General features: G+C 44.0%; 1 non-coding gene across 1 annotated transcript; it reads left to right on the top strand.

Moving 5' to 3' along the window:
* The first annotated feature begins 1,421 nt into the window (after positions 1-1,421).
* LOC120942093 lies at positions 1,422-1,488 on the top strand. Its single transcript, XR_005749890.1, has one exon. It is a non-coding gene; the product is annotated as a small nucleolar RNA SNORD24 (small nucleolar RNA).
* Positions 1,489-10,664: the final 9,176 nt, after the last annotated feature.

Raw genomic sequence — 10,664 nt, 5'->3', positions numbered from 1 at the left:
GCCGGACAAAAAAAGAGAACCAGCTCTCTTTTTTCCCGCCAGGAAAACCGGCGGACTTTTGCCCGGCAGTTTTTGTCAGTTTTCCTATGGGAAAAATTGCGATGGAGCATACACACAACTGGGATTCCTGGCCCAAAGCTCCATTTCAGTTTTCCTGATGGGAAAACCGGCCGTGTGTAGGGGGAAAGACTGCCCGAGCAGGTTCTCGACTTTCTCCTCGGGATTCTCCGACGGAACTTTTCCCGTCGAAAATCCTGCACGTGTGTACGGGGCATTAAACCCCATACACACTATTAGATGTTCTGCAGATATTTGTCTTCAGATTTACCAAAACCATAAAATATGATGTCAAACCTTAAAGGCCCATACACACGATCAGACTTCCTGACAACAACGGTCCGACGGACGTGTTTTATCGGATAATCCGACCGTCTGTATGCTCCATCGGACAATTGTTGTCGGAATTTCCACGGGACAAATGTTCGCTGTGCATGCTCTCAAACTTTCCGACAACAAATGTGTTAGGTTGGATTATCTGATCACGTGTACACAAGTCGATCAGACTAAAATCCAAAGTACAAAGCACGCATGCTCAGAACCATTGCTAAACAACAGACAAAGAATAGTAGAAGTTGCCCAAAGTGTGGAGGTAAAGAGCTGAAAAAACCACGTGATTTGGTGAATGTTGGCTAAAAAAGTTCTGCCGTGTGTATGCAGAACAAGTTCACTCCCAACACCCCTTCGGGCAAAAATCCACGGAAAAGTCCGATGGAAGTCCGATCGTGTGTACAAGGCTTGAGAGTTTCAATATTGTATTTGTAGCGCCCCCTTACCTCCAGTATGGGGCACTACGCTAAAGTAGTGGGGAATGGGAGTTATTCTTGCTCACCATTCACAATTTGTCAACTTTGGGATGCTGTCATTCCAGAAAATGTCTTGTAGGTTAGCCTGCGCTCCAGGGTGTTGTTTCCAACTAGTGGCGCTAGAGGGGTTCTGGCAGAGCAATTTTCCCCAGCAGCCAATTAGAGGAGTTTTCCCTCGCGGGGCATGCTGGGGGAGAGTATATCTGTGGCTGACGACATCTTTATTAGTTCTTCCCGCGGGTTCCAGGTTCCAGGTGCGGCATCCACCTTTAGGGTGCGCGCATCCAATGGACCCCGGCGATGGTCTTCCAGGCCGGGGTCAAATGCTACGCGGAGCTCTATGTTCCCGAGAGGGGCCCCAGTGGCTTACTGGGTCCCCAGTTCTATTGAGAGGATCCCAGGCTGGATGCTGTTCGATTGGGGGGTCGGCTTGAGGAGAACCCGGAGGCAGGTTGTCCAACAGGGCTTGAACGAACCAATCCGGGATCTGGTGACCGGAATGCTGACAGGTACACTTTTGCTGTCATCCGGTGACCTATGCTAAAACCTACTGGGAGACGCAAATGATGACACAATATTTGCTATCTGATCTGTGATTACACTACCCACCAAGATCACTGATGCGTCTGTAGGTGATGTGCCCCTGGTAGGGTGATGTGCCCCTGGTAGGGTGATGTGCCCTTGGTAGGGTGATGTGCCATCGTTGTACTAATTGTCCGTCTAAAAAAATTAAAAAAAAATAAAAAAAAAAACCTACTGGGAGGATTCGCTCAATTCGTCCATTTAGCTCATTCAAGTAATTGGCCTGTGGCGGAGGCCCTAGAGCAGTGGTCTCAAAGTACCGGCCCGTGGGCCATTTGCGGCCCGCGGGCCATTTGCGGCCCGCGGACCAGTTATAAATGGCCCGCAGGCAGGGTGGAAGTGAGGGGAGCAAAAAAGCTGGAGCCATCTGGTGGTGAGCCATTGGTATTACAAGTTATTACCACCAGATGTGAGCTGGCGCCATCTGGTGGTGGCCGTTGGTATTACAAGTTAAGCATTACAAGTTAAACAGCAATTCTAATGTCATTTTACACTATTTTCACTGCCATATTCTTCCCTCTAATTAGAACCCCCAAACAATTTCAAAGTCAGATTCTGCGTTAATGGGGAGCTCAGAATACTTTTTTTTTTCATGAATTTCTTTTTTCAATCAGAGTTTGCCGTCACTTTTATTGTTATTGTCCACATACACTAGTAATTCTTTTTAGTCCTGAATCGTATTATTTATTCGTTCCTATGTAGCTAAATGCAGGGCCGCCATCAGGGGGGTACAGGCAGTACCCCTGTAAGGGGCCCGGATGGCAGCCGCCCCTTTTTTTTTATTTTATTTTTTTATATATTTTTATTTCCTTTTCTTTTTATATATATATATATATATATATATATATATATATATATATATATATATATATATATATATATATATATATATATATATATATATATATATATATATATTTATTATTATTATTATTAAAGGGCCCAGAATTTCCCAGGGCCCCTGATGGCAACCCCCCTTTTTTTTATTTTTTATAAATGTTTATTTATTTATTTTTTTATATATTTTATTTATTTTATATTAAAGGGCCCAGAGGTTTATTTTTTAATTTTTTTATTAAAGGGCCCAGAGGTCCCGGATGGCAACCCCCCTTTTTTTATAAAAACAATGATTTTTTTTATATTATTTGATTTCTTCTTTTTTTTTCTTTTTCTTTTATATATATATATATATATATATATATATATATATATATATATATATATATATATATATTATTAAAGGGCTCAGGGGTCCCCAGGGCCCCATGTGGAAAACCCCCTTTTTTATTTTTTTATAAATGTTTATTTTATTTTTTTTTGTTTATATATATATATATATATATATATATATATATATATATATATATATATTCTTTTTTTTTATTAAAGGGCCCAGAGGTCCCCAGGGCCCTGGATGGCAACCCCCTTTTTTTTTTTTTTATAAATGTTTATTTTTATTTTTTTTATATATTTATTTATTTTATTTATTTTATATTAAAGGGCCCAGAGGTTTCTTTTTTTATTTTTTTATTAAAGGGCCCAGAGGTCCCGGATGGCAACCCCCCTTTTTTTTGTAATTTCTTTTTATAAAAAAATAATAATTTGTGTATATTCTCTGCTCCAGGAGGGCCCATGCCTGAAGCTGTGTAAGGGGCCCCATAATTCCTGATGGCGGCCCTGGCTAAATGTTACTTTGTGTCAGTAGAGTTCTCTGAGTTTTTAATCAGCCCTTCCATAGTCTTCCTTTGTGTGTCACATTGGGCAGATCGTTCCCCCTCTTGTATAAAATAAAAGAGTAGGGAGTGAATGAAGCCTTGTGTCGCGTGTTTGTGTCAGAATCGGCGTTCTACATCCTGACCCCGGGACAAGAGTAATATCATAGGAAGAAGTGGGAACAATCCGCCACTGTATTCCGCAGCCTCCACTTCATCAGAATGACAGCTAGAAGGGAACATAGAGCGTCCATTGATGATACACGCAGTATTCGGAGGCCGATGATAAAAAAAAAAAGGTGATCTTTAGGAAAATATCCTCGAAGTGTTACCATTGTTTACGTACCTTCATCAAGCCGAGTTTAAATAAACAGGACAGATTTTCCGGGCCATTCGGCAGAACAAAGCCGCCACTCTCCTGTCCAGAATTTTTTTTATTTTTTTTATTCCTTCAGCCGCGCCAACGTAATATTGTTCACTGGGCTAATTCACCGGAGAGCCAGTGTTTATATTGTATTTACCAGGGGCCGTGACCTCCTCACCGTCACGCCGCTCAAGTGTTACTTTAATAGGCTTATTGAATAGAATTTATTTGTTTCACCGGAGCCGTACGCGAATGTTCTAAGAGACGGGCTGGTGGCGAGGAAAATGGATTCATTGTATAATGGGATTCTTCTCAGGAGAGGGCCATGCAAGTCGCCGATCTCTCCGATTTTCAAACAGCTCGTCCTGGTGAAAAGCTATTTTACAGTTTGTTCTGAATGGTTTTGATGATCGTCTTGCACTGGACTAAGTTGTTAACCACTTAAGCCCCGGACCAATATGCAGCCTAAAGACCCAAGGTGTTTTTACAGTTCGGGACTGCGTCGCTTTAACAGACAATTGCGCGGTCGTGCGACGTGGCTCCCAAACAAAATTGGCGTCCTTTTTTCCCCCACAAATAGAGCTTTCTTTTGGTGGTATTTGATCACATCTGCGGTATTTAGTTTTTGCGCTATAAACAAAAATAGAGCGACAATTTTGAAAAAAAAGCAATATTTTTTACTTTGTGCTGTAATAAATATCCCCCAAAAACATATATAAAAACATTTTTTTTCCTCAGTTTAGGCCGATACATATTCTTCTACCTATTTTTAGTAAAAAAAATCGCAATAAGCGTTTATCGATTGTTTTGCGCAAAATTTATAGGGTTTTATTGCATTTTTATTTTTTTTATTTTTTTTTACTACTAATGGCGGCGATCAGCAATTTTTTTCATGACTGCGACATTATGGCGGACACTTCGGACAATTTTGACACATTTTTGGGACCATTGTCATTTTCACAGCAAAAAATGCATTTAAATTGCATTCTTTATTGTGAAAATGACAGTTGCAGTTTGGGAGTTAACCACAGGTGGCGCTGTAGGAGTTAGGGTGCACCTAGTATGTGTTTACAACTGTTTGGGGGTGTGGCTGTAGGAATGACGTCATCGATCGTGTCTTCCCTATAAAGGGAATGACGCGATCGATGCGCCGCCATAGTGAAGGACGGGGAAGCCGTGTTTACATACGGCTCTCCCCGTTCTTCAGCTCCGGGGAGCGATCGCGACGGAGCGGCTATAAACAAATAGCCGCGCCGTGGTCCCGGATCGCTCCCCGAGCGGACCCGACCTCCGCATGTAGCGGGGGGGGGTCCCGTTCGGACCCCCCCACCCGCTAATAGGCGAGGACGTACGTGTACGCCCATGTGCCTGTACGTGCCATATTGTGGACGTATATGTACATGCGGGGGTCGGGAACTGGTTAAAGATACACGATAAAAGGGGTAACCCTGATCTGTGTTTTCACAAATTGAGGGCACCCATTTTTAAAGTTAAACTCAAGGGCCCAGATTCAGCATAGCTTGCGCTATATTTGCGGGGGGAGCAGGGCAACGATTTTGCGCCATTCACGAATCACTTACGCAAACGCCATGAAATTCAAATTTCACGGCGCGGGAAGGCCGGCTATACTTTAGCATTGGCTGCCCCTATTATTAGAAGGGGCAACCTTGCGCTAAAGTTGCCGTACTGAAACTCCGTACCTGGCTTGCGCGGGGCCCGCGCAAGCTTGTGAATCAGTGGTAGTATGCAATTTGCATACTACACGCTGATCACAATGGGAGCGCCCCCTAGCGGCAAGCACAAGAATGCAGCCTAAAATCTGCGAGGCATAAGAGCCTTATGCCGCGCAGATTTTAGGCTGCAGTCGGTGTAACGAGGTTCCTGAATCAGGAGCACTCGTTACACCGGAGCAAGTAAGCAATTGCGCCGTGTAACTTATGGTTACACGGGCGCAATTGCTTCTTGAATCTGGGCCAAGGCAGATATAAAGAGGCATAAATAAATAAAAGGGGTCAGTTTATGCAAAAAAAAAAAAATCTGACCATAATTGCCTAATATGCTTATTTCCTATGATCATCAGCTCCATCTAGTGGCCATAATGTGGTATTTTTAATCAGGAAAATACTGCATCTTGACCAGTAGATGGAGCTGACCATCAAAGTATTTTTAACCACTTAAAGGGTTTGTAAAGGAATTTTTTTTTTTTACTTAATAGCTTCCTTTACCTTAATGCAGTGCTGTTTTCATGTCCTCATTGTTCGTTTTTGCTCTCAAGTTGCTGTAATTCTTCTCTGATCTCCACACTTCCTGGTTGTCTGTTTCCTGATAACCACAGTACTGGGAGCTTTCTCTCTGTGGTCACTAATCAAGGAGGTGTGATTACTGTGGGCCATAATCTTAGATATCTCCGGCGGCGTAACGTATGTCCTTTACGTTACTCCGCCGCAAGTTTAACTGGCAAGTGCCTGATTCCCAAACCACTTACCTGTAAACTTGCGGCGGCGTAGCGTAAAGTCCACCCGCGCAAGCACTCCTAATTCAAATGATCCTGGTAGGGGGCGTGGATCATTTAAATTAGGCGCGCTCCCGCGCCGATCGTAATGCGCATGCTCCGTCGGGTAAATTACCCGACGTGCATTGCGCTAAATGACGTCTCACGGACGTCATTTGTTTTGACGGTAACGTAAATGGCGTCCATCGCCATTCACGGACGACTTACGCAAACGACGTTACATTTTAAAATTTCGACGCGGGAACGACGGCCATACTTAACATTGAGTACGCCACCTAGGGGGCATCTTTATCTTTACGCCGCGTATCGCTTACGGAAACAACGTAAAATCAATACGACGGGCAAGCGTACGTTAGAGAATCGGCGTGACTAGTCATTTGCATATTCTACGCTGACCGCAAAGGAAACGCCACCTAGCGGTCAGCGTAGATATTGCAGCCTAAGATACAACGGCGCAGGCCTTCGTATCTTAGGCATGTTTAAGTGTATCTCAGTTTGAGAATACACTTAAACATAGGACGACCTTAGATTCGGACTTACGTCGGTGTATATGCTGATACGCCGGCGTAAATTCTGTGTAAATTCTGTGTGTCTAGTTTCTAGTTTCGTTTTCCAAACCATCACTGCTCTATGGCTCTGTATGCTCTGTAAGGCAGAGAGGCAGGAAACAACATGCAAAAACGAAACTAGAAACTACAGGTACATTATATGATTGATTTTTATCTATTTTTAATCATTTTTATGTCTCTATACCCCGTAAACAGTCATTTCAGCAAAAAAAGAAAATGTTTTATTTACAACTCCTTTAAGGACTAGAAGGATTTGTCTCCTTAAAGCGGAGGTCTACCTGAAAATATTTTTTTTAAAAACAGCAGCTACAAATACTGCAGCTGCTGACTTTCAAAAAAATGGACACTTACCTGTCCACCGCCCCCACGATGTCATCAGCCACCATCCCCGGTGAGGGAATCAGGAATTGAAGCGTTGTGGCTTCACTGCCCGGTTCCCTACTGCGCATGCGGGAGCGGCGCGGCCCGTCCTCAATGGTCCCCACTCTCTCCTGGGAACAGTGCGTTTCTCAGGAGACGGCGGGGGGGGGGGGGTGGTGGGAATGTGGCGTGACTCCCACGGGACACTATGCCCGGAAGTGGGTGCAAATACCTGTCTTAGACAGGTATCTGCACCCCCATCCCCCCTGTGGGGGCAAATGTGACACCGGAGGGGGGGAGGGTTCCAAAAAGTGGAAGTTCAATTTTTGGGTGGAACTCCGCTTTAAAGGGGTTGTAAAGGTTTGTGCTTTTTCACCTTAACCACTTAAGGACCCCTTCACACCGATATACGGCGCGACCCGGTCCGAAGCTCCGTGACCGCGGCCACGGGACCCGTGGACCCAATCGCCGCTGGAGTCCCGCGATCGGTCCCCGGAGCTGAAGAATCGGGAGAGCTGTGTGTAAACACAGCTTCCCCGTTCTTCACTGTGGCGCCGTCATTGATCGTGTGATCCCTTTTATAGGGAAACACAATCAATGATGTCACACCTACAGCCACACCCCTCTACAGTTAGAAACACAAATGAGGCATTTTTTGCTGTGAAAATGACAATGGTCCCAAAAATGTGTCAAAATTGTCCGAAGTGTCCGCCATAATGTCGCAGTCACGAAAAAAATCGCTGATCGCCGCCATTAGTAGTAAAAAAATATAGATTTTTTTTTCAAAATTGTCGCTCTATTTTTGTTTACAGAGCAAAAAAACGCAGAGGTGATCAAATACCACCAAAAGAAAGCTCTATTTGTGGGAAAAAAGGACGCCAATTTTGGGAGCCACGTCGCACGACCGCGCAATTGTCAGTTAAAGCGACGCAGTGCCCAATCGCAAAAACTGGCCGGGTCCTTTAGCTGCCTAAAGGTTCGGGTCTTAAGTGGTTAATGCATACGATGCATTAAGGTGAAAAAAAAAACACCTGGCATTCACGGGCCCCCCAGGCCCCCCATTTTACTTACCTGAGCCAGTTCACCTGCTCGGCTCGTCCCTGACGTCCTCTTCTCCATGTAGTCTCGGAGTTGATTGGATAGATTGATAGCAGCGCAGCCATTGGCTCGCGCTGCTGTCAATCAAATCCAATGACACGGCCGCAGGGGGGGGGGGCGGGACCGAGTCATACACTCAGCGTCTATGGTCGCCGAGTGTATGACACAGGAGTGCGCCCACATGGTAACACCCTCGGGAGAGAGCTTCCCAGAGGGGGTTATCTAATGCGGGGAGAAGCCGCGAGAGCCGCCGTGGGACCCCAGAAGAGGAGGATCGAGGCCATTCTGTGCTAAACTAACTGCACAGTGGAGGAAAGTATGACATGTTTGTTATTTTTATTTTTAATTAACCTTTAGTACCACATTAAAGTGGTTGTATACCCGCAAAAAAACAAAACTGTAAGGCAAAATCATAATAAGCTAGTATGCACCGCATACTAGCTCATTATGAAATACTTATCTTAGATCGAGGTGTTGGCATCGGATTCCCATCACCATGGGGGGAGCATTTTCCCGGCGTGTCTTCCAAGGTTAATGACCAGGCCATTTTTTGCAAAAGGGCACTGCGACGCTTTATCTGACAATTGCGCAGCCCTGCGATGTTATACCCAGACAAAATTTACATTCTTTTATCCCACAAATAGAGCTTTCTTTTGGTGGTATTTGATCACTCCTGTGTTTTTTTTTTTTTTGCGCTATAAACAAACAGCGACAATTTTGAAAAAAATATATAATTTAATTATTTTACTATTTTCTATAATACATATCAAAAATATATATATATATATATATATATATATATATATATTATATATATATATATATATATATATATATATATATATATATAAAAAATCTTCATCAGTTTAGGCCGATATGTATTCTTCTACATATTTTTGGTAAAAAAAATGCAATAATCGTATATTGATTGGTTTGCACAGAAGTTATCGCGTCTACAAACTATGGGATAGATTTAGGGTCTTTTTTTTTATTGTTTTTACTAGTAATGGCGGCAATCTGCGATTTTTAGCAGGACTGTAACATTGCGGCAAACAAATCTGACCTCAAATTACACTTTTTGGGGACCATTGACATGTAGCGACGGAGTCCACCTAGTGTAAAAGAAGCCTTAGGCCCCTTTCACACGGGGAGGATCAGTAATGATCTGCCTCCGTATGTCCGTTTGCTCAGCGGGGATCGCTCCGTTGATCCCCGCTGAGCCGGTGGATGAAAGGGCGGTCTCCGTACTGTGCAGGGATCGCCCTGTCTTTTCTCTGCCCTCCCCTATGGGGGGAGCGGATGAACACGGACCGTCTGTCCGTGTTCATCTGATCCGCTCTGCAGACGGAAGAAAAAATAGGATTTTCTTCCTTCTGCAAAATCGGATCTTTGCGGAGGCGGACGATTACGGGTGTCAGCGGATGAACATCCGCTGACACCCGCAATCACATAGGGACCAATGTATGTTCCTTTTTCATCCGCACCGAATGGATGAAAAAGCGGACATAGGGTACGGTGACAGGGGCCTTATACTTTTTGCCAAAATAGCAATTTTTATCAAAGTGTCCCAATTGTTTAGCTGAAACTATAACAAAGCGAAAACTCATTTTCCCTCATCCCAATGCATCAATGTACGTGCGTTGTCACATTACAAAGATGTGAACCCAGCTTTACCTTTAGAGCCCTTTCACACTGGAAACGCCTATAGCGGAGTGTTAAAATAGCGGCTATTTTACCGCGATTTTACCACGTTTTTACCGCGTTTTACAGCGTTTTCAATTCATTTCAATGGAGAGGGGCATTTTTAGAGCGTTTTAATAGCGCTATTTTTACCATGAAAATGCTGCAAAAACGCTGCAAAAACGCACTAGTCTAAATCAGGGGGTCCAGTCCATGCAGTGGTGGTTCTGAACTTTTGGATATTCAACAACACACCTTATGATGAAGTTTTGCACACATGAGATCTCTCAGATTTATATATTTTAGGGACCTGTATTGCCCCGGGCTTTTATTTTAAGTGTTTTGGGTAGAAGTTCTTTGGCAATTGGGAAGCTATTTTCATGCTTCATGACTAAAATGTGGTACCTATGATTTCGACCTCTGCTTTCAAACTGTGGCCCTTGCTTACCTTTATCTGGCCCTTGGAGCACCATTCCCCCTACCAACATAAGAGCCCTTTCACACTGGAAATGCCTATAGCGGAGCGTTAAAATAGCGGAAAAACAGCGCTATTTTGCTGCGTTTTTACAGCGGTTTTACCGCGTTTTTACTGAGTTTTTACCGCATTTTTACTGCATTTTTACTGCGTTTTCAATTCATTTCAATAGGAAGGGGCGTTTTTGGAGCGTTTTTTTCAGCGCTCTAAGGCTCACATTGGGCAGCGGAGGTGCGGTGACGGTATAGCCGCACTATTTTTGACGCCGCTATACCGTCGTATTTACCTCGATATTCGGGCTCTAGCGGTGAGGTTTTAACCCCCGCTAACGGCCGAAAAAGGGTTAATACCGCCCGCATTGCGGGTGGTATTACCGCGGTTTCCCATTGATTTCAATGGGAAGGCGCGGTATAGAAGCGGTAAACACCCCGCTCCTATACCGCTCCAAA

The sequence above is a fragment of the Rana temporaria genome, chromosome 5 (genome assembly GCF_905171775.1).
Source record: "Rana temporaria chromosome 5, aRanTem1.1, whole genome shotgun sequence".
Classification (NCBI taxonomy): domain Eukaryota; kingdom Metazoa; phylum Chordata; class Amphibia; order Anura; family Ranidae; genus Rana; species Rana temporaria.
This window is presented reverse-complemented; position numbering and strand designations above follow the sequence as displayed.